Source organism: Ranitomeya imitator, chromosome 2, assembly GCF_032444005.1.
Source record: "Ranitomeya imitator isolate aRanImi1 chromosome 2, aRanImi1.pri, whole genome shotgun sequence".
In the NCBI taxonomy this organism is placed as follows: domain Eukaryota; kingdom Metazoa; phylum Chordata; class Amphibia; order Anura; family Dendrobatidae; genus Ranitomeya; species Ranitomeya imitator.
Window position 1 is genome coordinate 283,283,662 of NC_091283.1, and position 24,616 is coordinate 283,308,277.

At 46.7% G+C, this 24,616-nt stretch overlaps 2 protein-coding genes across 2 annotated transcripts in view; both read left to right on the plus strand.

The window, feature by feature from the left end:
* The window catches only part of LOC138663178 (zinc finger protein 300-like), a 723,911-nt gene that overhangs the window by 359,805 nt on the left and 339,490 nt on the right, over nucleotides 1-24,616 (plus strand). The window lies entirely within an intron of this gene.
* Nucleotides 6,092-24,616, plus strand: part of LOC138663173 (oocyte zinc finger protein XlCOF8.4-like) — a 34,181-nt gene continuing 15,656 nt past the window's right edge. The window contains exon 1 of the mRNA XM_069749324.1: nucleotides 6,092-6,116. The gene's annotated coding sequence lies outside the window, so the exon portion shown is untranslated. The remainder of the gene's footprint in view (nucleotides 6,117-24,616) is intronic.

Here is a 24,616-nt window from a genome sequence, read left to right on the forward strand (position 1 = left end):
GCAACTCGTCACAGCCTAAGAGCTAACTAGCCCTAAAGATAGAAAATAAAGCCTACTTTGCCTCAGAGAAATTCCCCAAAGGAAAAGGCAGCCCCCCACATATATTGACTGTGAGTAAGATGAAAGTCACAAACACAGAGATGAAATAGGTTTCATCAAAGGGAGGCCCGACTTACTAAACAGACAGAGGATAGGAAAGGTATCTTTGCGGTCAGCACAAAAAACTACAAAAATCCACGCAGAGTGTGCAAAAAGACCTCCGCACCGACTCACGGTGCGGAGGTGCCACTCTGCATCCCAGAGCTACCAGCTAGCAAGACAAAATCATAATAGCAAGCTGGACAAGAAAATAATGAACAAATAATTAACTAGCAGGGACTTAGCTTCTGCTGGAGTAGACAGGTCACCAGAAAGGTCCAGGAGCGAACTGAACCAGTACAAGGACATTGACAGCTGGCATGGAGTAACGATCTGAGTGGAGTTAAATAGAGCAGCCAGCTAAAGCATAACTTATGTCACCTGTGGAAAGAACCTCAGAAGCAGCAGCCCCACTCACAGCCACCAGAGGGAGTCCATGGACAGAACTCGCCGAAGTACCATTCATGACCACAGGAGGGAGTTCGATAACAGAATTCACAACACTCTGCTAATGCAGCTGAGCTCCTGACTGTAAAACTTGGTGAATGAATGGAATGCAGGGGAATGTACTGTAGTTATCTCGAGTCGCGGTGATGCGCCCTCTGCTGAATGAACTCATATGAACTCGAGCCTGGGAACTTTTCAGAATATTTTCCCATAATGATCCATGATATGTCCATCTTGCAAGCCTGCGAGAAAAAAATCGCCGTACGGAAGCCATAAGGATGCCACACGGATAAATTTGTGCGTAAAAATTGCATCCTCGCATTGAATACATAGTTGCATTGTTACATAGTTCTTAAGGTTGAAGGAAGACTATAAGTCCATCTAGTTCAACCCATAGCCTATCCTAACATGCCCTAACATGTTGATCCAGAGGAAGGCAAAAAAAAAAAAACAATGTGGCAAAGAGTAAGCTCCACATTGGGGAAAAAAATTCCTTCCCGACTCCTCATACAGCAATCAGACTAGTTCCCTGGATCAACGCCCTATCAAGGAATCTAGTGTATATACCCTGTAACATTATGCTTTTCAAGAAAGGCATCCAGTCCCCTCTTAAATTTAAGTAATGAATCACTCATTACATCATACGGCAGAGAGTTCCATAGTCTCACTGCTCTTACAGTAAAGAATCCGCGTCTGTTATTATGCTTAAACCTTCTTTTCTCTGGATCAACGCCCTATCAAGGAATCTAGTGTATATACCCTGTAACATTATACTTTTCAAGAAAGGCATCCAGTCCCCTCTTAAATTTAAGTAATGAATCACTCATTACATCATACGGCAGAGAGTTCCATAGTCTCACTGCTCTTACAGTAAAGAATCCGCGTCTGTTATTATGCTTAAACCTTCTTTCCTCCAGATGTAGAGGATGCCCCCTTGTCCCTGTCTCAGGTCTATGATTAAAAAGATCATCAGAAAGGTCTTTGTACTGTCCCCTCATATATTTATACATTAAAATAAGATCACCCCTTAGTCTTCGTTTTTCCAAACGAACTAGCCCCAAGTGTAATAACCTATCTTGGTATTGCAGACCCCCCAGTCCTCTAATAACCTTGGTCGCTCTTCTCTGCACCCGCTCCAGTTCAGCTATGTCTTTCTTATACACCGGAGACCAGAACTGTGCACAGTATTCTAAGTGTGGTCGAACTAATGACTTGTATAGAGGTAAAATTATGTTCTCCTCATGAGCATCTATGCCTCTTTTAATGCATCCCATTATTTTATTTGCCTTTGTAGCAGCTGCCTGACACTGGCCACTGAATATGAGTTTGTCATCCACCCATACTCCCAGGTCTTTTTCATTGACGGTTTTGCCCAGAGTTTTAGAATTAAGCACATAATTATACATCTTATTACTTCTACCCAAGTGCATGACCTTACATTTATCCCCATTAAAGCTCATTTGCCATTAATCAGCCCAAGCCTCTAGTTTACATAAATCATCCTGTAATATAAAATTGTCCTCCTCTGTATTGATTACCCTGCAGAGTTTAGTGTCATCTGCAAATATTGAAATTCTACTCTGAATGCCCCCTACAAGGTCATTAATAAATATGTTAAAAAGAAGAGGGCCCAATACAGTTAGACCGCACATGGAGTACTGTGTCCAGTTTTGGGCACCGGTGCTCAGGAAGGATATAATGGAACTAGAGAGAGTACAAAGGAGGGCAACAAAATTAATAAAGGGGATGGGAGAACTACAATACCCAGATAGATTAGCGAAATTAGGATTATTTAGTCTAGAAAAAAGACGACTGAGGGGCGATCTAATAACCATGTATCTATAATATAACGCTGGGAGCGTCACTCTGTCCGAAGCCTTAATAGACTGCGCAGGCGCGACGCTCCCAGCGTTACATGATAGATGCCGCCGAGAGCAGGGGGTCCGGAGCACGGGGAGATGCCGCCGAGAGCAGGGGGTCGGGAGTACGGGGAGATGCCGCCGAGAGCAGGGGGTCGGGAGCACGGGGGCGCCGTATGTGCGCCCGGCACAGACAGTTTTTACTTACGCCAGTTCCGGCGCCATTGTCTTTCTCCTCCTGGTGCCGGAATCGGCGCCTGCGCAGTACGCGCTTTCCGGCGCCATTTTATTGAAGACACACTGCAGTTTCTTCAATAAAATGGCGCCGGAAAGCGCGTACTGCGCAGGCGCCGATTCCGGCACTAGGAGAAGCATGAGGCTGTGGCACTTCATGCCACAGCCATTTGTTACTTACGGCATTTCCGCCACCATTCTCTTTCTCCTCCTGGTGCCGGAATCGGCGCCTGCGCAGTACGCGCTTTCCGGCAGTATCTTCAATAAAATGGCGCCGGAAAGCGCGTACTGCGCAGGCGCCGATTCCTGCTGCCGGAATCGGCGCCTGCGCAGTCCGCGCTTTCCGGCGCCATTTTCTTGAAGACACACCTGCAGTGGAACCGGACGATAGGTGAGTATGGTATTTTTTTTTTTATATGGCAGCAGCATATGGGGGCATATAATACAATAGTGGCGCAGGATGGGAGCAGCACATGACAGAACGGGCGCAGGATGGAGCAGCACATGACAGAACGGGCGCAGGATGGCAGCAGCACATGACAGAACGGGCGCAGGATGGCAGCAGCACATGACATTACGGGCGCAGGATGGCAGCAGCACATGACAGAACGGGCGCAGGATGGCAGCAGCGCATGACATAACGGGCGCAGGATGGCAGCAGGATGGGAGCAGCACATGACAGAACGGGCGCAGGATGGCAGCTGCGCATGACAGAACGGGGGCGCAGGATGGCAGCAGCACATGACAGAACGGGCGCAGGATGGCAGCAGCACATGACAAAACGGGCGCATGATGGCAGCAGCGCATGACAGAACGGGCGCAGGATGGCAGCAGCACATGACAGAACGGGCGCAGGATGGCAGCAGCACATGACAGAACGGGCGCAGGATGGCAGCAGCACATGACAGAACGGGCGCAGGATGGCAGCAGCGCATGACATAACGGGCGCAGGATGGCAGCAGGATGGGAGCAGCACATGACAGAACGGGCGTAGGATGGCAGCAGCACATGACAGAACGGGCGCAGGATGGCAGCAGCACATGACAGAACGGGCGCAGGATGGCAGCAGCACATGACAGAACGGGCGCAGGATGGCAGCAGCGCATGACATAACGGGCGCAGGATGGCAGCAGGATGGGAGCAGCACATGACAGAACGGGCGCAGGATGGCAGCAGCGCATGACATAACGGGCGCAGGATGGCAGCAGGATGGGAGCAGCACATGACAGAACGGGCACAGGATGGCAGCAGCACATGACAGAACGGGCGCAGGATGGCAGCAGCACATGACAGAACGGGCGCAGGATGGCAGCAGCACATGACAGAACGGGCACAGGATGGCAGCAGCGGATGACATAACGGGCGCAGGATGGGAGCAGCACATGACAGAACGGGCGCAGGATGGCAGCAGCGCATGACAACGGGGGCGCAGGATGGGAGCAGCACATGAACTCAAACGGGCGCAGGATGGCAGCAGCAGATGACAGAACGGGCGCAGGATGGCAGCAGCACATGATGGAGACCATATACCAATATAAATGCTCGCCACCCGGGCGTAGAACGGGTTCAATAGCTAGTAAGTATATAAGGGGACAATACAAATATCTCGCTGAGGATCTGTTTATACCAAGGAAGGTGACGGGCACAAGGGGGCATTCTTTGCGTCTGGAAGAGAGAAGGTTTTTCCACCAACATAGAAGAGGATTCTTTACTGTTAGGGCAGTGGGAATCTGGAATTGCTTGCCTGGGGAGGTGGTGATGGCGAACTCAGTCGAGGGGTTCAAGAGAGGCCTGGATGTCTTCCTGGAGCAGAACAATATTGTGTCATACAATTATTAGGTTCTGTAGAAGGACGTAGATCTGTGGATTTATTATGATGGAATATAGGCTGAACTGGATGGACAAATGTCTTTTTTCGGTCTTACTATGTTACTATGTAATACTGACCCCTGTGGTACCCCACTGCTAACCGCGACCCAGTCCGAGTGTGCTCCATTAATAACCACCCTTTGTTTCCTATCCCTGAGCCAGCTCTCAACCCACTTGCACATATTTTCCCCTATCCCCATTATTCTCATTTTATGTATCAACCATTTGTGTGGCACCGTATCAAAAGCGTTTGAAAAGTCCATATACACTACATCCACTGGGTTCCCTTGGTCCAGTCCGGAACTTACCTCTTCATAGAAGCTGATCAGATTAGTCTGACATGAACGGTCCCTAGTAAACCCGTGCTGATACTGGGTCATGAGGTTATTCGGAACAGTGTTTTGGGACAATTGCTGCGTATTACGGCCGTAAAAAACAGACCGTATTTACTTACGCCTAGTGTGATGCCGGCGTAATAGAGAGGAAATATTGGAGAACAAAACTTGGAATATTCATATGGATCCAATCATTGTTTTATATAAAATCTACTTATTAAATGAACCGAAACATGGAACACAGCTCCGCTCCGTACACATAATAAACATATGGCTCTGCTCCGTACACCTCATACACACGGCTCCGCTCCATACACCTCGTACACACACGGCTCCGCTCCATACACCTCATACACACGGCTCCGCTCCATACACCTCATACACAGACGGCTCCGCTCCATACACCTCGTACACACGGCTCTGCTCCGTGCACCTCGTACACACGGCTCCGCTCCATACACCTCGTACACACGGCTCCGCTCCATACACCTCGTACACACGGCTCTGCTCCATACACCTCGTACACACGGCTCTGCTCCATACACCTCGTACACACGGCTCTGCTCCATACACCTCGTACACACGGCTCTGCTCCATACACCTCGTACACGCATGGCTCTGCTCCATACACCTCATACACACGGCTCCGCTCCATACACCTCGTACACACACAGCTCTGCTCTGTACACACACGGCTCTGCTACACACAACTCGTAACCACAAGGCTCCGCTACATACACCCCGTACACACTGGCTCCGCTCCGTATATCTCATACACACCAGCTAGGCTCCGTACACCTCATACACACACGGCTCCGCTTCATACACACACGGCTCCACTCTGTACACCTTGTACACACACAGCTCTGCTCCGTACACACTGGCTCAGCTCCGTACACTTCATACACACACCGGCTCTGTTCCGTACACCTCCTACACACCGGCTCCGCTCTGTACACCTCATACACACCGGCTCCGTTCCGTACACCTCCTACACACCGGCTCCGTTCCGTACACCTCGTACACACGCGGCTCTGCTACATCCACACTGTAAACTCCTCCTGACCCCACACAGAAACTTCCCCTCATCCAGCACCACGACAACCAGCACAGCAGAGTCCTGCATACACTGAGGCCCTGATCATGTGACCCCTGACTCCTCCCCTCCTGTGACCTCATCACAGGTCCCGAGTCTGGGCACATAGCAGCCATATATGTGGTGGCAGCTCTGCAGGTCAGTGATGGGCAGTCCGGCTCTTGGACATTGTGCTACTTTTCTATCTCCAGTCCCTTCACTATAAAGCCTGGGCCTCATTATACAGCTGTACAGGGGCCTAGTGGAGGCTTTTTAGCCATTTCTCAGACTGTAGCTCCTGGGAACAGGCCCTCGCTCCAGTCCCTTCACTATAAAGCCTGGGCCTCATTATACAGCTGTACAGGAGCCTAGAGGAGGCTTTTTAGCCATTTCTCAGACTGTAGCTCCTGGGAACAGGCCCTCACTCCAGTCCCTTCACTATAAAGCCTGGGCCTCATTATACAGCTGTACAGGAGTCTAGTGGAGGCTTTTTAGCCATTTCTCAGACTGTAGCTCCCGGGAACAGGCCCTCACTCCAGTCCCTTCACTATAAAGCCTGGGCCTCATTATACAGCTGTACAGGAGTCTAGTGGAGGCTTTTTAGCCATTTCTCAGTCTGTAGCTCCCGGGAACAGGCCCTCACTCCAGTCCCTTCACTATAAAGCCAGGGCCTCATTATACAGCTGTACAGGAGCCTAGTGGAGGCTTTTTAGCCATTTCTCAGACTGTAGCTCCCGGGAACAGGCCCTCACTCCAGTCCCTTCACTATAAAGCCTGGGCCTCATTATACAGCTGTACAGGGGTCTAGTGGAGGCTTTTTAGCCATTTCTCAGACTGTAGCTCCTGGGAACAGGCCCTCACTACAGTCCCTTCACTATAAAGCCTGGGCCTCATTATACAGCGGTACTGGAGCCTAGTGGAGGCTTTTTAGCCATTTCTCAGACTGTAGCTCCTGGGAACAGGCCCTCACTCCAGTCCCTTCACTATAAAGCCTGGGCCTCATTATACAGCGGTACTGGAGCCTAGTGGAGGCTTTTTAGCCATTTCTCAGACTGTAGCTCCTGGGAACAGGCCCTCACTCCAGTCCCTTCACTATAAAGCCTGGGCCTCATTATACAGCGGTACTGGAGCCTAGTGGAGGCTTTTTAGCCATTTCTCAGACTGTAGCTCATGGGAACAGGCCCTCACTCCAGTCCCTTCACTATAAAGCCTGGGCCTCATTATACAGCTGTACAGGAGCCTAGAGGAGGCTTTTTAGCCATTTCTCAGACTGTAGCTCCTGGGAACAGGCCCTCACTCCAGTCCCTTCACTATAAAGCCTGGGCCTCATTATACAGCTGTACAGGGGCCTAGTGGAGGCTTTTTAGCCATTTCTCAGACTGTAGCTCCCGGGAACAGGCCCTCACTCCAGTCCCTTCACTATAAAGCCTGGGCCTCATTATACAGCGGTACTGGAGCCTAGTGGAGGCTTTTTAGCCATTTCTCAGACTGTAGCTCCTGGGAACAGGCCCTCACTCCAGTCCCTTCACTATAAAGCCTGGGCCTCATTATACAGCGGTACTGGAGCCTAGTGGAGGCTTTTTAGCCATTTCTCAGACTGTAGCTCATGGGAACAGGCCCTCACTCCAGTCCCTTCACTATAAAGCCTGGGCCTCATTATACAGCTGTACAGGTGTCTAGTTGAGACTTTTTACCCATTTCTCAGACTGTAGCTCCCGGGAACAGGCCCTCGCTCCAGTCCCTTCACTATAAAGCCTGGGCCTCATTATACAGCGGTACTGGAGCCTAGTGGAGGCTTTTTAGCCATTTCTCAGACTGTAGCTCCTGGGAACAGGCCCTCACTCCAGTCCCTTCACTATAAAGCCTGGGCCTCATTATACAACTGTACAGGCGTCTAGTGGAGGCTTTTTAGCCATTTCTCAGACTGTAGCTCCCGGGAACAGGCCCTCACTCCAGTCCCTTCACTATAAAGCCTGGGCCTCATTATACAGCGGTACTGGAGCCTAGTGGAGGCTTTTTAGCCATTTCTCAGACTGTAGCTCCTGGGAACAGGCCCTCACTCCAGTCCTTTCACTATAAAGCCTGGGCCTCATTATACAGCTGTACAGGAGCTAGTGGAGGCTTTTTAGCCATTTCTCAGACTGTAGCTCCTGGGAACAGGCCCTCACTCCAGTCCCTTCACTATAAAGCCTGGGCCTCATTATACAGCTGTACAGGCGTCTAGTGGAGGCTTTTTAGCCATTTCTCAGACTGTAGCTCCTGGGAACAGGCCCTCACTCCAGTCCCTTCACTATAAAGCCTGGGCCTCATTATACAGCTGTACAGGCGTCTAGTGGAGACTTTTTAGCCATTTCTCAGACTGTAGCTCCCGGGAACAGGCCCTCGCTCCAGTCCCTTCACTATAAAGCCTGGGCCTCATTATACAGCGGTACTGGAGCCTAGTGGAGGCTTTTTAGCCATTTCTCAGACTGTAGCTCCTGGGAACAGGCCCTCACTCCAGTCCCTTCACTATAAAGCCTGGGCCTCATTATACAGCTGTACAGGCGTCTAGTGGAGGCTTTTTAGCCATTTCTCAGACTGTAGCTCCTGGGAACAGGCCCTCGCTCCAGTCCCTTCACTATAAAGCCTGGGCCTCATTATACAGCGGTACTGGAGCCTAGTGGAGGCTTTTTAGCCATTTCTCAGACTGTAGCTCCTGGGAACAGGCCCTCGCTCCAGTCCCTTCACTATAAAGCCAGGGCCTCATTATACAGCTGTACAGGTGTCTAGTGGAGGCTTTTTAGCCATTTCTCAGACTGTAGCTCCTGGGAACAGGCCCTCGCTCCAGTCCCTTCACTATAAAGCCTGGGCCTCATTATACAGCTGTACAGGCGTCTAGTGGAGGCTTTTTAGCCATTTCTCAGACTGTAGCTCCTGGGAACAGGCCCTCGCTCCAGTCCCTTCACTATAAAGCCTGGGCCTCATTATACAGCTGTACAGGGGCCTAGTGGAGGCTTTTTAGCCATTTCTCAGACTGTAGCTCTTGGGAACAGGCCCTCGCTCCAGTCCCTTCACTATAAAGCCTGGGCCTCATTATACAGCTGTACAGTGGCCTAGTGGAGGCTTTTTAGCCATTTCTCAGACTGTAGCTCCCGGGAACAGGCCCTCACGCCAGTCCCTTCACTATAAAGCCTGGGCCTCATTATACAGCTGTACAGGAGCCTAGTGGAGGCTTTTTAGCCATTTCTCAGACTGTAGCTCCTGGGAACAGGCCCTCGCTCCAGTCCCTTCACTATAAAGCCTGGGCCTCATTATACAGCTGTACTGGAGCCTAGTGGAGGCTTTTTAGCCATTTCTCAGACTGTAGCTCCTGGGAACAGGCCCTCACTCCAGTCCCTTCACTATAATGCCTGGGCCTCATTATACAGCTGTTCAGGAGCCTAGTGAAGGCTTTTTAGCCATTTCTCAGACTATAGTTCCTGGGAACAGGCCCTTGCTCCAGTCCCTTCACTATAAAGCCTGGGCCTCATTATACAGCTGTACAGGTGTCTAGTGAAGGCTTTTTAGCCATTTCTCAGACTGTAGCTCCTGGGAACAGGCCCTCGCTCCAGTCCCTTCACTATAAAGCCCGGGCCTCATTATACAGCTGTACAGGTGTCTAGTGAAGGCTTTTTAGCCATTTCTCAGACTGTAGCTCCTGGGAACAGGCCCTCGCTCCAGTCCCTTCACTATAAAGCCTGGGCCTCATTATACAGCTGTACAGGAGCCTAGTGAAGGCTTTTTAGCCATTTCTCAGACTGTAGCTCCTGGGAACAGGCCCTCGCTCCAGTCCCTTCACTGTAAAGCCTGGGCCTCATTATACAGCTGTACAGGCATCTAGCCATTTGTCAAAATACTGTGTTTTCTCTTTTTACATACTGACACCCCAAAACATTCAAATGACCCTGTTCAAAAGTTTACATACCCTGGTGAATTTGGCCTGATAACATGCACAGAGGTTGACACAAATGGGTTTGAATGGCTACTAAAAGTAACATCCTCACCTGTGACCTGTTTGCTTGTAATCAGTGGGTGTGCATAAAAACTGAAGTGGGTTTCTGGGATCCAGACAGACTTTTGCATTTTTCAGCTACTGATGTTTCTGGATTGTGAGTCATGAGGAAAGCAAAAGAATTGTTAATGGATCTACGGGAAAAGGTAGTTGAACTGTATAAAACAGGAAAGGGATACAAAAAGATATCCAAGCAATTGATAATGCCAGTCAGCAGCGTGCAAACTGTGATTGACAAATGGAAAATCAGGGACTCTGTAAAAACAAAACCATGGTCAGGTAGACCAACAAAAATGTCATCCACAACTACCAGAAAAATTATTCAGAGTGCAAAGAAATGCCCACAAATAACTTCAGCTGAAATACAGGACTCTCTGAAAACTAGCGGCATGGCTGTTTCAAGATGTACAATATGCACTTGAAGAAAAATGGGCAGCATAGTCGAGTCGCCAGAAGAAAGCCATTACTGTGCAAATGTCACAAAGTATCTCGCCTACAATATGCAAAACAGCAAGGAAACAAGCCTCAAAACTTCTGGAACAAGGTAATTTGTGAGTGATGAGACGGGAATTTAACTTTTTGGGCACAACCATAAACATTACATTTGGAGAGAGTTCAACAAACCCCATGATAAAAGGAACACCATTCCTACTGTAAAGCATGGAGGTGGATTGCTAATGTTTTGGGGATGTGTGAGATACAAGGGCACGGGAAAGTTGGTCAAAGTTGAAGGAAAGATGAATGTAGCATGTTATCGGTAAATACTGGAGGCAAATCTGTAATCATCAGCCTGGAAGCTGCGCATGGGACGTACTTGGATGTTCCAACATGACAATGACCCAAATCACAAGGCCGAGTTGACCTGTCATCGGCTACAGCAGAACAAAGTGAAGGTTCTGGAGTGGCCATCTCAGTCTCCTGACCTCAATATCATTGAGCCATTCTGGGGAGATCTCAAGTGTGCGGTTCATGCTAGACAGCCCAGGAATTTACAGGACCTGGAGGCTTTTTGCCAAGAAGAGTGGGCAGCTTTACCAGAAAATAAAGAACCTCATCCACAACTACCACAAAAGACTTCAAGCTGTCATTGATGTTATAATACACAGTATTAATAAATGGGGTATGTGAACTTCTGATCAGGGTCATTTGGATGTTTTGGGTTGTCATTATGATTTAAAAAGAAAAAAAACACAATACTCTGACAATAAATGGCTTCACTCAACCACTAACCGTGAGTGGAGAAAAGGTTTTGGTGTTATCATTCATATTCTCTGAAAAAAGGCCAAGAAAGCAGAAATTCTACCGGGGTATGTAAACATTTGAGCACAACTGTAGCATATAGTAAGGTGCTGTGTATATTTATAGTGTAGATATGTGTATATAATATGGTGCTGTGTGTATATTTCATGGCGTGGACTCTATATTATATACACAGGCACATCTCTACTATATAATATACGCCCCACTCCATACCATGCTTTATAACACCGTATATAGTGTGGAGCTCTGTATATGATGTAGACCCCCCACTACAAATTATATACACAGGCACATCTCTACTATATAATATACGCCCCACTCCATACCATGCTTTATAACACAGTATATAGTGTGGAGCCCTGTATATGGTGTGGACTCCCCACTACAGATTATATACACAGGCACATCTCTACACTATATAATATACACCCCTCTCCATACCATGCTTTATAACACGGTATATAGTGTGGAGCTCTGTATATGATGTGGACTCCCCACTACAGATTATATACACAGGCACATCTCTACACTATATAATATACGCCCCGCTCCATACCATGCTTTATAACACAGTATATAGTGTGGAGCTCTGTATATGATGTGGACTCCCCACTACTAATTATATACACAGGCACATCTCTACTATATAATATACGCCCCACTCCATACCATGCTTTATAACACAGTATATAGTGTGGAGCTCTGTATATGATGTGGACTCCCCACTACAGATTATATACACAGGCACATCTCTACACTATATAATATACGCCCCGCTCCATACCATGCATTATAACACAGTATATAGTGTGGAGCTCTGTATATGATGTGGACTCCCCACTACAGATTATATACACAGGCACATCTCTACTATATAATATACGCCCCGCTCCATACCATGCTTTATAACACAGTATATAGTGTGGAGCTCTGTATATGATGTGGACTCCCCACTACAGATTATATACACAGGCACATCTCTACACTATATAATATACGCCCCACTCCATACCATGCTTTATAACACAGTATATAGTGTGGAGCTCTGTATATGATGTGGACTCCCCACTACAGATTACAGCTCTGGCAAAAATTGAGACCGCTGCAAAATGTTCAGTTTTTCGGAGTTTTCTCTTTATAGGTATATTTTTGAGTTAAATGTAAATTGTTCTTTTCTTCTATAAACTTCTGACAACATGTCTCTGAATGTCCAAGCAATCATTTTAGTATTTGTTTTCTGACAAAGAATAATGGTTAATTTAAAAAACAAAACAGTGCTTTCAGACCTCAACTAATGCAAAGAAAGCAAGCTCATAATCATTTAGAAACAACAATAATAATGTTTTAACTCAGAAAGAGTTCAGAAATCAATATTTTGTGGAATAACCATGATTTTTAATCCCAGCTTTCATGCGTCTTGGCATGCTTTCCACCAGTCTTTCACACTGTTCCTGGAACAAAAATGTAAGCATTTCTTCTTTGTTTGATGGCTTGTGACTATCCATCATCCTCTTGATTACATTCCAGAGGTTTTCAATGGGGTTCAGGTCTGGAGAGTGGGCTAGCCATGACAGTGTTTTGACAGTGTTTTGATGTGGTGGTCTCTTCATTTTTCCAGAGCTGTATATATACACAGTGTCCACTAAATAACTATATCACAGCTCCACAGGACGTACTACAACGTAATCCTCGCACTGGTACAATACACACATGTAGTAAATAGTGTGGAGCCACCACCCACCCTCTGCACAGTGCCACTTGTCCTGTCCTGTATATTGGGTGTAATTCCCAGTATTTGTATTAAGGCCACATTCACACTTTCAGTATTTGGTGAGTTTTTTACCTCAGTATTTATAGCCAAAACCAGTAGAGGAACAATGTGAGGAAAAGTCTAATAGAAACACGTCACCGCTTCTGTATTTATCACCCACTCCTGGTTGTGGTTTACAAATGCTGAGGTAAAATTCTGAACGTGTGAACAGGGCCTTATTCTGTATATATACACTTCTCCTGTCCTGTTGTCAGAGAGGCTGCATTGCACTTGTGGATTGTCATTATTGGTTTGTTTTTATATTCCTATGGCCAAACAAAAATAAATCTTGGAAAACCTGTTTAAGGCTATGTGCACACGTCCGGAATTGCCACGGAAATTTCTGCGGCAATTCCAGAACTCCCTGCCACGGGAAAAACGCATGCGGAATTGGCATGCGTTTTCCCGCTAAACACTAGCATTTTACAAGCGTAATTAGCTTGCAGAATGCTAGCGTTTTCCAAGCGATCTGTAGCTTGGAAAACTGATTGACAGGTTGGTCACACTTGTCAAACATAGTGTTTGACAAGTGTGACCAACTTTTTACTATTGATACTGCCTATGCAGCATCAATAGTAAAAAGATCTAATGTTAAAAATAATTAAAAAAAAGTAAAAAATCGCTACGTCATCTGGGGTCATTGCCGCTAGGCATTACTAGGAACACGTTTAATTCTTTTTTTTTTTTAACAATTATAAGGTTCCCTTCCCAGGGCCTGGAGGAGAGTCTCCTCTGAGTACCAACCACACATGACCCGCTTACTTCCCGCATAGTGGGCCTCTTAAGGCTTCTCTGAGTACTTCTACATCTTCCCTTAAGGCCTCATTTACACTTTGCCATGTCGATAGGTGACCTCTGAACTCCGAGACTTCCTCCATCAGCTCATCCACTCAGTGCTCAGCTGTCTATCTCAGTGCCTTTTCTTGTTCGACATGCTCTCTTATTGTCTTTACTTCGACCTGTAAAGCTGCCACCTTCAAACTTTCCTTCGCCAGCTGTTGACAGACCTCTTCCTGCTCTTTGTCCAAGCTTTGGAGATGTGCTTCTATCTGGTGGAAACTGTCAGCCCGCTGTTTCCACATGCACATTTCCTTTGTCAGCTTGTCGACTTGTCCCTCTAGTTATCTTGTGGTCGAATTGCACAGCTTCTCCTGAAGCGCTTCTATTTTGTCTGGGAGCTGTTCCCCATTTGCTATTTTAGCTATTGGAACCCTACCCTCACCTTGGGTCAGTTTTATGTTTCTCACATCCTCGACTACCTCAGTGCTAGGTTTTATCGGTGGTAATGTAACTGCTTTCTCAAGGACACTAACCCTGTGAGCACCTGTCCCCGCCTCCTCTTTATCTTCTCCAAGGGTGCCGTTTGTTCAGCCCATTTTTGGCCTTTACACCTCCGGCGATGGGAGGGAGACTTGCCATTTAGACCTGATTCAGTCTTACTGCACTCTTTTCCACTGTTGTCACCGTCTGAATGGGAGTCACCACCACCCAATCGATCAACCTGAAACAAGCGGTCCCCATTTCTTTCTAACGGTGTTGAACCCTACTCCTCGAGCTTCCCCGTCTTCATCTTGCAAAGCACTGTCATTCCCTTGTGTCCGAGCTTCTGTCTGCACATTGTACTCAACCCGAACGGTTGCTACTGGCACTGATACGTCACAGTCACCCCGGGAGTCTGTGTTATACCCCACAGTATGGTGAACCCTCCTGTTGCTTTCTAACTGGGTGTCGGCTCCACAGGTTGTATTTACCACATCTCTAACAGTCATCTTGGTGTACACGTCAGGTGATGTCATGTCAGTAAGTTGGGCAGACACATCCTTCCCACTGGTCAACCCGATGTCTGACCCGTCAATTTTGGGAGGTATTACTGTCTTAATGTATGCCCCCGCAACAGCATAGAGACTTCCATCCTCCTGCTGTAGAGGAACGCCCTCCTCTCAAAAGACTGAGAATAACTTACAGTCCCGGCCTACTATCACCGGACAGGTTAAGTTTGGGACTTTGGCGGCCTCAAGATTTGTATAGCCCACGACCAGCACGCGGGCCACTGAATAAACCTTAGTGTCCCCATGGATGCAGGTGACCTCGATCTTTTCGGACCTTACAAATTGATCTTCGGCAGACCTTACCAGGGTCTACCTCTGTGTTTAACTTCAGAACACACTCACGTAGCCTCTGGCCAGGAGGGTAGCTCTTATGGCAGATTGGACATGCATAGACAGCATGGTGGCTCAGTGGTTAGCACTGCAGCCTTGCAGCGCTGGGGTCCTAGTTTCAAATCCCATCAAGGACAACATCTGCAAGGAGTTTGTATGTTCTCCCCTTGTTTGCGTGGGTTTCCTACGGGTACTCCGGTTTCCTCCCACATTTCAAAGACATACTGATAGGGATTTTAGATTGTGAGCCCCATCGGGGAGAGTGATGATAATGTGTGCAAGCTGTAAAGCGCTGCGGAATATGTTAGCGCTATATAAAGATTATTATTTTTATTGTCCCTAGCAACAGTTTATCTGTAACACCCCTTTAACTTTGGGAGGCTCCTCCCCTTTTTGGATATAATAATAATAATAATTTTTATTTATATAGCGCCAACATATTCCGCAGCGCTTTACAAATTATAGAGGGGACTTGTACATACAATACAAATAGAAAGAAGTCTAGCACTCAACTTAAGCGGCGAAAGATTTGATTTATTTGTAGCACTCGAAACGTTTCAGTCCATAAGGACTTTCTTCAGTCAAAAAAGCGCCGCCACAGCTTGCGTTATAGAGAATGGAGGTAAAATAGAGCTTAGTTAGAGTGCTGTAATGGTGGGGCAATGGCTGCACATCAGGATGTAGCACCCACAAGCTGAAAGCGCTGGTGTTCGGGGTGAGGGGCACTGCCTCCAGACATGGTATCCACCACTAGTCTAGCTGTGGCGGCGCTTTTTTGACTGAAGAAAGTCCTTATGGACTGAAACGTTTCGAGTGCTACAAATAAATCAAATCTTTTGCCGCTTAAGTTGAGTGCTAGACTTCTTTCTATTTGTATTGAAGGTCTGGGAACCTAGTCTAAGCACCACAGTATAGCTGTGCACACGGTGTTTTCTCTCATTTGTACATACAATAGACATTACAGCATAACAGAAATACAGTTCAAAACAGATACCAGGAGGAATGAGGGCCCTGCTCGCAAGCTTGCAAGCTATGAGGAAAAGGGGAGACACGAGAGGTGGATGGTAACAATTGCTATAGTTATTCGGACCAGCCATAGTGTAAGTCTCGGGTGTTCATGTAAAGCTACATGAACCAGTTAACTGCCTAAGTATGTAGCAGTACAGATACAGAGGGCTATTAACTGCATAAAGTGAATTAGAACATAATGCGAGGAACCTGTTTGTTTGTTTTTTTTTTTTTGTTTTTTTTTTTTAAATAGGCCACACAGGGATCGTTAGGTTAATGCATTGAGGCGGTAGGCCAGTCTGAACAAATGAGTTTTTAGGGCACGCTTAAAACTGTGGGGATTGGGGATTAATCGTATTAACCTAGGTAGTGCATTCCAAAGAATCGGCGCAGCACGTGTAAAGTCTTGGAGACGGGAGTGGGAGGTTCTGATTATTGAGGATGCTAACCTGAGGTCATCAGCGGAGCGGAGGGCACGGGTAGGGTGGTAGACTGAGACCAGAGAGGAGATGTAGGGTGGTGCTGAGCCTTGGAGTGCTTTGTGGATGAGGGTAGTAGTTTTGTACTGGATTGTACTGGATATAATAAAACTAGCTAAAGTTTCATTCTCCCCCACCCCCTTCCTTCATAATAAATCCGCAAAGGTCAGCAAAGGATGAACAGTTAGCCCTGCAAAAAGAAATTATAGGTGTAGTAGAGAAGAATGTGCTTTAAGCGGTCCCCACCCAAGAAAGAGGCAAAGGGTTTTATTCCCCTCTTTTCTTGAGGAAGAATCCGGATGGGACATTCAGGGCAATAGTAAACTTAAAAAAGTTGAACAATTTTCTGGAAACTCAACCCTTCAAAATGTGAACAAGAAAATTATCTGTAAGAATGCTTTTCCAGCTTGATTTATGACTATGTAAGACTTGAAGGATGCGTACTACCATGTACCCATCCACAAGGACCATCGCAAGTTTCTCAGGGTGGCAGTCACAATTCAGGGGGAATTAAAGCATTACCAGTTCAGAGCTCTCCCATTCGGCTTGGCCATTGCCCTGAGGGTATTTACCAAAATAATGGCAGAAGTTATGGCCCACATACGAGAACAAAATGCTCTGATAGTTCCATATCTGGATGACATCCTGGTAATAGGCAATTCCCCTCATCACTGCAAAGAACAGCTAGACAAAGTGATGAGAACACTGACGAGTCTAGGCTGACTATTAAACGTACCCAAATCCCGAATCATACCGAGTCAGGTGCAAGAATACTTGGGAATAATTCAAGACTCAAACAAGCAAGAACGTCATCTCCCACGGGGAAAAATTCAGAACATGATACAGCTGACGTCATGTATGAGAGACTTCCCTGTCACCACCTTATGGAGGCAATGTCACTGCTAGGATCAATGACAGATTGTATTCGGATGGTCCAGTGGGCTCAAAGCCATATCCGAGAACTACAATGCGAAATATTAGAAGCAGGAACACCTCTAGGTGGAAATTTAGAAGGGCGGTTAAACATCTCGTCAAGAATGTCCCGTCTAGAATGATGGACTGATACAAACAATTTAGCAAGAGGCATTCCCTGGGTGTGGCCAATATCCCAAATCCTAACCATGGATGCAAGCCCCTGGGGGTGGGGAGCCCACCTGAGAGATCAGATAGCCCAGGGACCTTGGTCAGAGGAACAAAAATTAGCTTCAGCAAACATGAAAGAGCTGTTAGCGGTAAAACTCGCCCTCGTTCATTTTGTAAGCCCCCTTCAGTCCCACCATGTAAGAGTGTTCTCGGACAACCAAGTGTTAGTAGCATATCTGAACCACCAGGGGGGCACCAGATCTCCGTCTCTGATGGACATGACAAAGGCCATCTTTCATCTAGAAGAGGCCAATTTAGGCTCTTTGTCAGCACTTCACATAAAGGGTACAGATAATTCGGGCGGCAGACTTCCTAAGTCGAACACAACTGAGACAGGGGTAGTAGTAGCTGAACCAGACAGTATTCAATCAGATCGCAGAACATTGGGGTTGGCCAGAAATAGACCTGTTTGCAAACAGCCAGAACTGGAAAGTAGAGGCTTTCTTCTCAATCGATCCCTGAGGGAGCCCAGTTGCTCTAGACGCCTTTACGATACCCTGGAATTACCATCTAGCTTACGCCTTCCCACCAATAGCCCTGATTCCCTTAGTGCTGAGGAAAATTAGAGAGGACAACACGAGTGTGATCGTAATAGACCCTTTCTGGCAGAGGAGGACATGGTTTTCGTGGCTGAGGACGATGTCCATCTCACACCCTTTGGTTCTCCCAAACATCCCGGATCTGCTGTCCCAAGGGCTGGTGGCTCATCCGCAGGTAGAAAACTTGCATATGACCGCATGGAACTTGAAAGGTCACATCTGAGCAATAAGAGGTTCTCCAAATTTAGTCGCCACTCCACAATAAAGTAGGATACCTATAACTACCAAGGCGTATGGTGTCATGGTATAGGACATGGTTTATGTCCTGCTCTCTCAGGGTTAATATTGCTGGCCTCACTTTGAATCTGGGAGGGGTATTTATACACAGCGGCCGGAAAGCAGAGCGGTGACGTCACCGCTGTGCTTTCCGGCTGGCCGGCGCTCACAGCCAGAGCAGAGAAGCAGAGCGCCGGGGACAGACAGCGGTAGGTAAGTATGTAGTGTTTGTTTTTTTAACTTTTACGATGGTAACCAGGGTAAACATCGGGTTACTAAGCGCGGCCCTGCGCTTAGTAACCCGATGTTTACCCTGGTTACCAGCGAAGACATCGCTGAATCGGCGTCACACACGCCGATTCAGCGATGTCAGCGGCAGAGCCAGCAACCAAATAAAGTTCTGGCCTTCTAGCCCCGACCAACGACATCACAGCAGGATCCTGATCGCTGCTGCGTGTCACACTGAACGATATCGCTAGCCAGGACGCTGCAACGTCACGGATCGCTAGCGATATCGTTTAGTGTGAAGGTACCTTTACTCTGCTTGTTTGTTCTGCTGGCTTTCTGACCTTTGGCTCCCTTTCTGACTAACCCTCCGTCTCACCCCTTGGTTACCTCTCTATGTCCTGGTTTTGATCTTGGCACGTTTAACTACTCTCCAGTGTATATCGTCTCCTCTGCACCCCGGCGTCTAGTGCCACCCTCGACCACCTCTTGCCCTGTCATGTGGTTCAGGTCCTGTTTACTACCCGTTAAGTTCCCTGCCGCTTTGCCCTCAGCTCCCTTGCTGCGGCACACAGCTTTCCCCGCAGCAGTATACCCGGGAATCGTGACATATGGGAGGAGGAGAAAAAAAATTATTTCGGTCTCAGGGGCCAATCTAGGTGGTGAAGTTCCAATAAACAATATCTTAGAATTCCTACAGAAGGGTTTGGAGCAGGGTCTTTCCACAAGCACCTTGAAAGTTCAGGTTGCAGCTTTGGGGGCCCTATACAACCATGACCTGTCTGGGAACCGTTGGGTAGCGAGGTTTATTTAGGCTTCAAGTAGATCCAGACCTATTTCTTTTCATTCTGCTCCACCCTGGGACCTAAATTTAGTCCTTACTGCGCTAACTAAGGCTCCCTTTGAACCCCTGTCTGAAGCCTCACTGAAAATTATATCTATTAAAACCTCCCTACTTGTAGCTTTAATGTTAGCACAGAGAGTTAGCGATATCCAGGCTTTGTCAGCATACTCACCTTTCTCACAGATACTGGAGGATAGAGTTGTCCTTAAAAATGACACCTCCTATGTTCCAAAGCTGCCATCGCGGTTTCACAGATCGCAAGAAATATCCCTGCCTTCCTTCTGTGGCAATCCCAAAAATAAGGGGGAGGAAGTCCTACATACGTTAGATGTAAAGAGATGCCTAATTCAGTATCTGGTAGCTACGAGGGAGTGTAGGAAGGATGTCTCTTTGTATGCTTAAAGGGTCCATGGAAAGGACAAAAAGCATTGAAAGCCACGCTGTCCAGGTGGATAAGAGATAATATCACCCTATCATATTCCTCATGTGGGGCAGCCATTCCGGAGGAGATAAGAGCCCATTCAACCAGAGCAGTGGTGACTTACTGGGCAGAGAGAGCCAGCGCCTCGATAGAACAGATTTGTAGATTTGTAGAGCCGCTACTTAGTCTTCTCCCTCTACGTTCTTTAACCATTATCGGCTAGACCTGGCCTCTTCTTCAGATCTTACCTTTGGGAGAAGTGTTCTGGAGGCAGTGGTTTCCCCCTAATGTACAATCTATGAATTTCTCTCCATGGTGCCGTTATTGGGAAAGAGAAAAACATAGTTACTTACCGATAACATTATTTCTCTGAGCCCATGACGACACGCATACATTCCCTCACTTCACATGTGGGTGTACACACTGAAATTAGTTTGGAAAATAACCACGTGGTGCCTCTATTAAGCTTATATTAATGTTAAATATTTTGTATAGCCATTCATGTTGCCAGTCTGAAGTTCCATTAATGTTCTGTAAACCAACTGATGCGGGAGAGAGGTACCGCCTATTTATCTGTAGGTTTCCTGTCCCTGTGGGACGGATCCCCTCTCTCCGTGGTGCCGTCATGGGCTCTGAGAAATACCGATATCGGTAAGTAACTATGTTTTTTCTGGTTGCTAAAACTACTTTTTTCACTTTAAACCTTTTTTAAACACCTCTGATTACTGTGATCATACAACACACAAGCCTCTGATGGCTCTGGTGATGTACTGTTCTACTGTAATGCCATGTATCATCACTGCTTGTCAGTGTAATACTAATACACATAGTTATTAAGGTTGAAGGAAGACTTTAAGTCCATCTAGTTCAACCCATAGCCTAACCTAACATGCCCTAACATGTTGATCCAGAGGAAGGCAAAAAAAAACCATGTGGCAAATAGTAAGCTCCACTTTGGGTAAAAAAATTCCTTCCCGACTCCACATACGGCAATCAGACTAGTTCCCTGGATTAACGCCCTATCAAGGAATTTAGTATATATACCCTGTAACATTATACTTTTCAAGAAAGGTATCCAGTCCCCTCTTAATATATCCAATTTAAGTAATGAATCACTCATTACAACATCATACGGCAGAGAGTTCCATAGTCTCACTGCTCTAACAGTAAAGAACCCGCGTCTGTTATTATGCCTAAACCTTCTTTCCTCCAGACGTAGAGGATGCCCCCTTGTCCCTGTCTCAGGTCTATGATTAAAAAGATCATCAGAAAGGTCTTTGTACTGTCCCCTCATATATTTATACATTAAAATAAGATCACCCCTTAGTCTTCATTTTTCCAAACTAAATAGCCCCAAGTGTAATAACCTATCTTGGTATTGCAGACCCCCCAGTCCTCTAATAACCTTGGTCGCTCTTCTCTGCACCCACTCTAGTTCAGTTATGTCTTTCTTATACACCGGAGACCAGAACTGTGCACAGTATTCTAAGTGTGGTCAAACTAGTGACTTGTATAGAGGTAAAATTATGTTCTCCTCATGTGCATCTATGCGTCTTTTAATGCATCCCATTATTTTATTTGCCTTTGTAGAAGCTGCCTGACACTGGCCACTGAACATGAGTTTGTCACCCACCCATACACCCAGGTCTTTTTCATTGACGGTTTTGCCCAGAGTTTTACAATTAAGCGCATAGTTATACATTTTATTACTTCTACCCAAGTGCATTACCTTACATTTATCCCCATTAAAGCTCATTTGCCATTTATCAGCCCAAGCTTCTAGTTTACATAAATCATCTGTAATATAAAATTGTCGTCCTCTGTATTGATTACCCTGCAGAGTTTAGTGTCATCTGCAAATAATGAAATTCTACTCTGAATGCCCCCTACAAGGTCATTAATAAATATGTTAAAAAGAAGAGGGTCCAATACTGACCCCTGTGGTACCCCACTGCTAACCGCCACCCAGTCCGAGTGTGCTCCATTATTAACCACCCTTTATTTCCTATCCCTGAGCCAGCTCTTAACCCACTTACACATATTTTCCCCTATCCCCATTATTCTCATTTTATGTATCAAACTTTTGTGTGGCACCGTATCAAAAGTGTTTGAAAAGTCCATATACACTACGTCCACTGGGTTCCCTTGGTCCAGTCCTGAACTTACCTCTTCATAGAAGCTGATCAGATTAGTCTGACATGAACGGTCCCTAGTAAACCCGTGCTGATACTGGGTCATGAGGTTGTTCCTCTTCAGATACTCCAGTATAGCATCCTTTAGAATGCCCTCCAGTATTTTACCCACAGTAGAGGTTAAGCTTACTGGCCTACAATTACCGAGTTCAGTTTTTGTCCCTTTTTTGAATATTGGCACCACATTTGCTATACGCCAGTCCTGCGTTACAGACCCTGTTATAAGAGATAAGTGTTGGCTGAATGGTCATTTGGCAGATGGCTTTCTCTCCTGACTCCCCCATACACACAAATATTCCAGCTTTCCTGTGGTCTGTATGAGAGAGTCGCCTCCAGACTCCTCTAGATGGAATTACCTACAGGAAGATCTGACGGATTAGCATCTGTGTCATGTACCCGTTTCTCAGCACATGACTTGGGGTTGTGCCTGCAATTGTTAATCTATCTCCTCTCCCTCAGTCCAGCATTCAACCTCTGTCCTATGCTGCAATGGGAGCATAATTCACACCCGGACACAGGTCACACACCCCGCTCATTCACGCTGCCACCACTCACTGAACATACGGGCAATGAGTCCTGGAAATCTTACTGCTACTGTCTCCAATCAGCAGGGTCACACACTCTAAGGCTATGGATTCTTTAGAGCATTCAAGGCTTATTAAGGTTTTAAGCTTTAATAGAAAAGGTACAGTGCTTACAATGAAAGATATCAAAATATGGAAATAAAAAGTGACATACAAATATGTAAACAGTTATAAAATACTAGATGGTGGCCCGATTCTACATACATAGTAACATAGTAACATAGTTAGTAAGGCCGAAAAAAGACATTTGTCCATCCAGTTCAGCCTATATTCCATCATAATAAATACCCAGATCTACGTCCTTCTACAGAACCTAATAATTGTATGATTCTAACACATCGGTTATTCTAGAATATGCATGTCCACTTAGTATATTGCCCAGCCCACCTAGTATATTGCCCAGCCACGTAGTATATTGCCCAGTGACGTAGTATATTGCCCAGCCACGTAGTATATTGTCCAGCCACGTAGTATATTGTCCATTGACGTAGTATATTGCCCAGTTACGTAGTATACAGCACTGAGCCACGTAGTATATTGCACAGTGACGTAGTATACAGCACAGAGCCACGTAGTATATTGCACAGCGACGTAGTATACAGCACAGAGCCACGTAGTATATAGCCCAGCCACGTAGTATATTGGCCAGTGACGTAGTATATTGCCCAGCCACGTAGTATATAGCCCAGCCACGTAGTATATTGCCCAGCAACGTAGTATATTGTCCAGCCACGTAGTTTATTGTCCAGTGATGTAGTATATTGCCCAGTTACGTAGTATACAGCACAGAGCCACGTAGTATATTGCACAGCAACGTAGTATACAGCACAGAGCCACGTAGTATATTGCCCAGTGACGTAGTATATTGCCCAGCTACGTAGTATATTACCCAGCCACGTATGTCACAGGTTAAAAAATAAAAAATAAACATACTCACCTAACGGTCCGAGGGCCCCTTGTAGTTTAACATACTCACCATTCTCGTCGCTGCTCCTCAGCGTCCCGTCTCTCCGCCTCCTGGGATCCAACGGCGCTGTGCCAATGGGCGCGCGGCTGCCGCCATCTTGCGTTCCCAGGATGCATTACGAAATTACCCAGATGACTTAGCAGTCTCGCGAGACCGCTAGGTCTTCTGGGTAATTTCGCAATGCATCGCTGGGAAAGGAAGATGGTGACAGGCGCGAGCGGACAACGGAGGGTGAGTATAGCAGGTTTTTTTTTTTTTAACTATTTTTAACATTACTTTTTTTACTATTGATGCTGCATAGGCAGCATCAATAGTAAAAGGTTGGGGACACACAGGGTTAATAGCGGCGGTAACGGAGTACGTTACCCGCGGCATAACGCGGTCCGTTACCGCCGGCATTAACCCTGAGTTAGCGGTGACCGGAGGGGAGTATGCGGGCGACAGGCACTGACTGCGGGGAGTAAGGAGCGGCCATTTTCTTCCGGACTGTGCCCGTCGCTGATTGGGCGCGGCAGCCATGACAGGCAGCTGGCGAGACCAATCAGCGAATGAATAACCGTGACAGACAGACAGAAGGACAGAAAGACGGAAGTGACCCTTAGACAGTTATATAGTAGAAAAGGGAGAAAACTTACAGAAATATTGAACTTTGCAGTCTGGTATTCTGCCCCAGAGTGGGGGGGGGGAGGGGTGATATGGAACGGATCACACCAGCTTGGCTG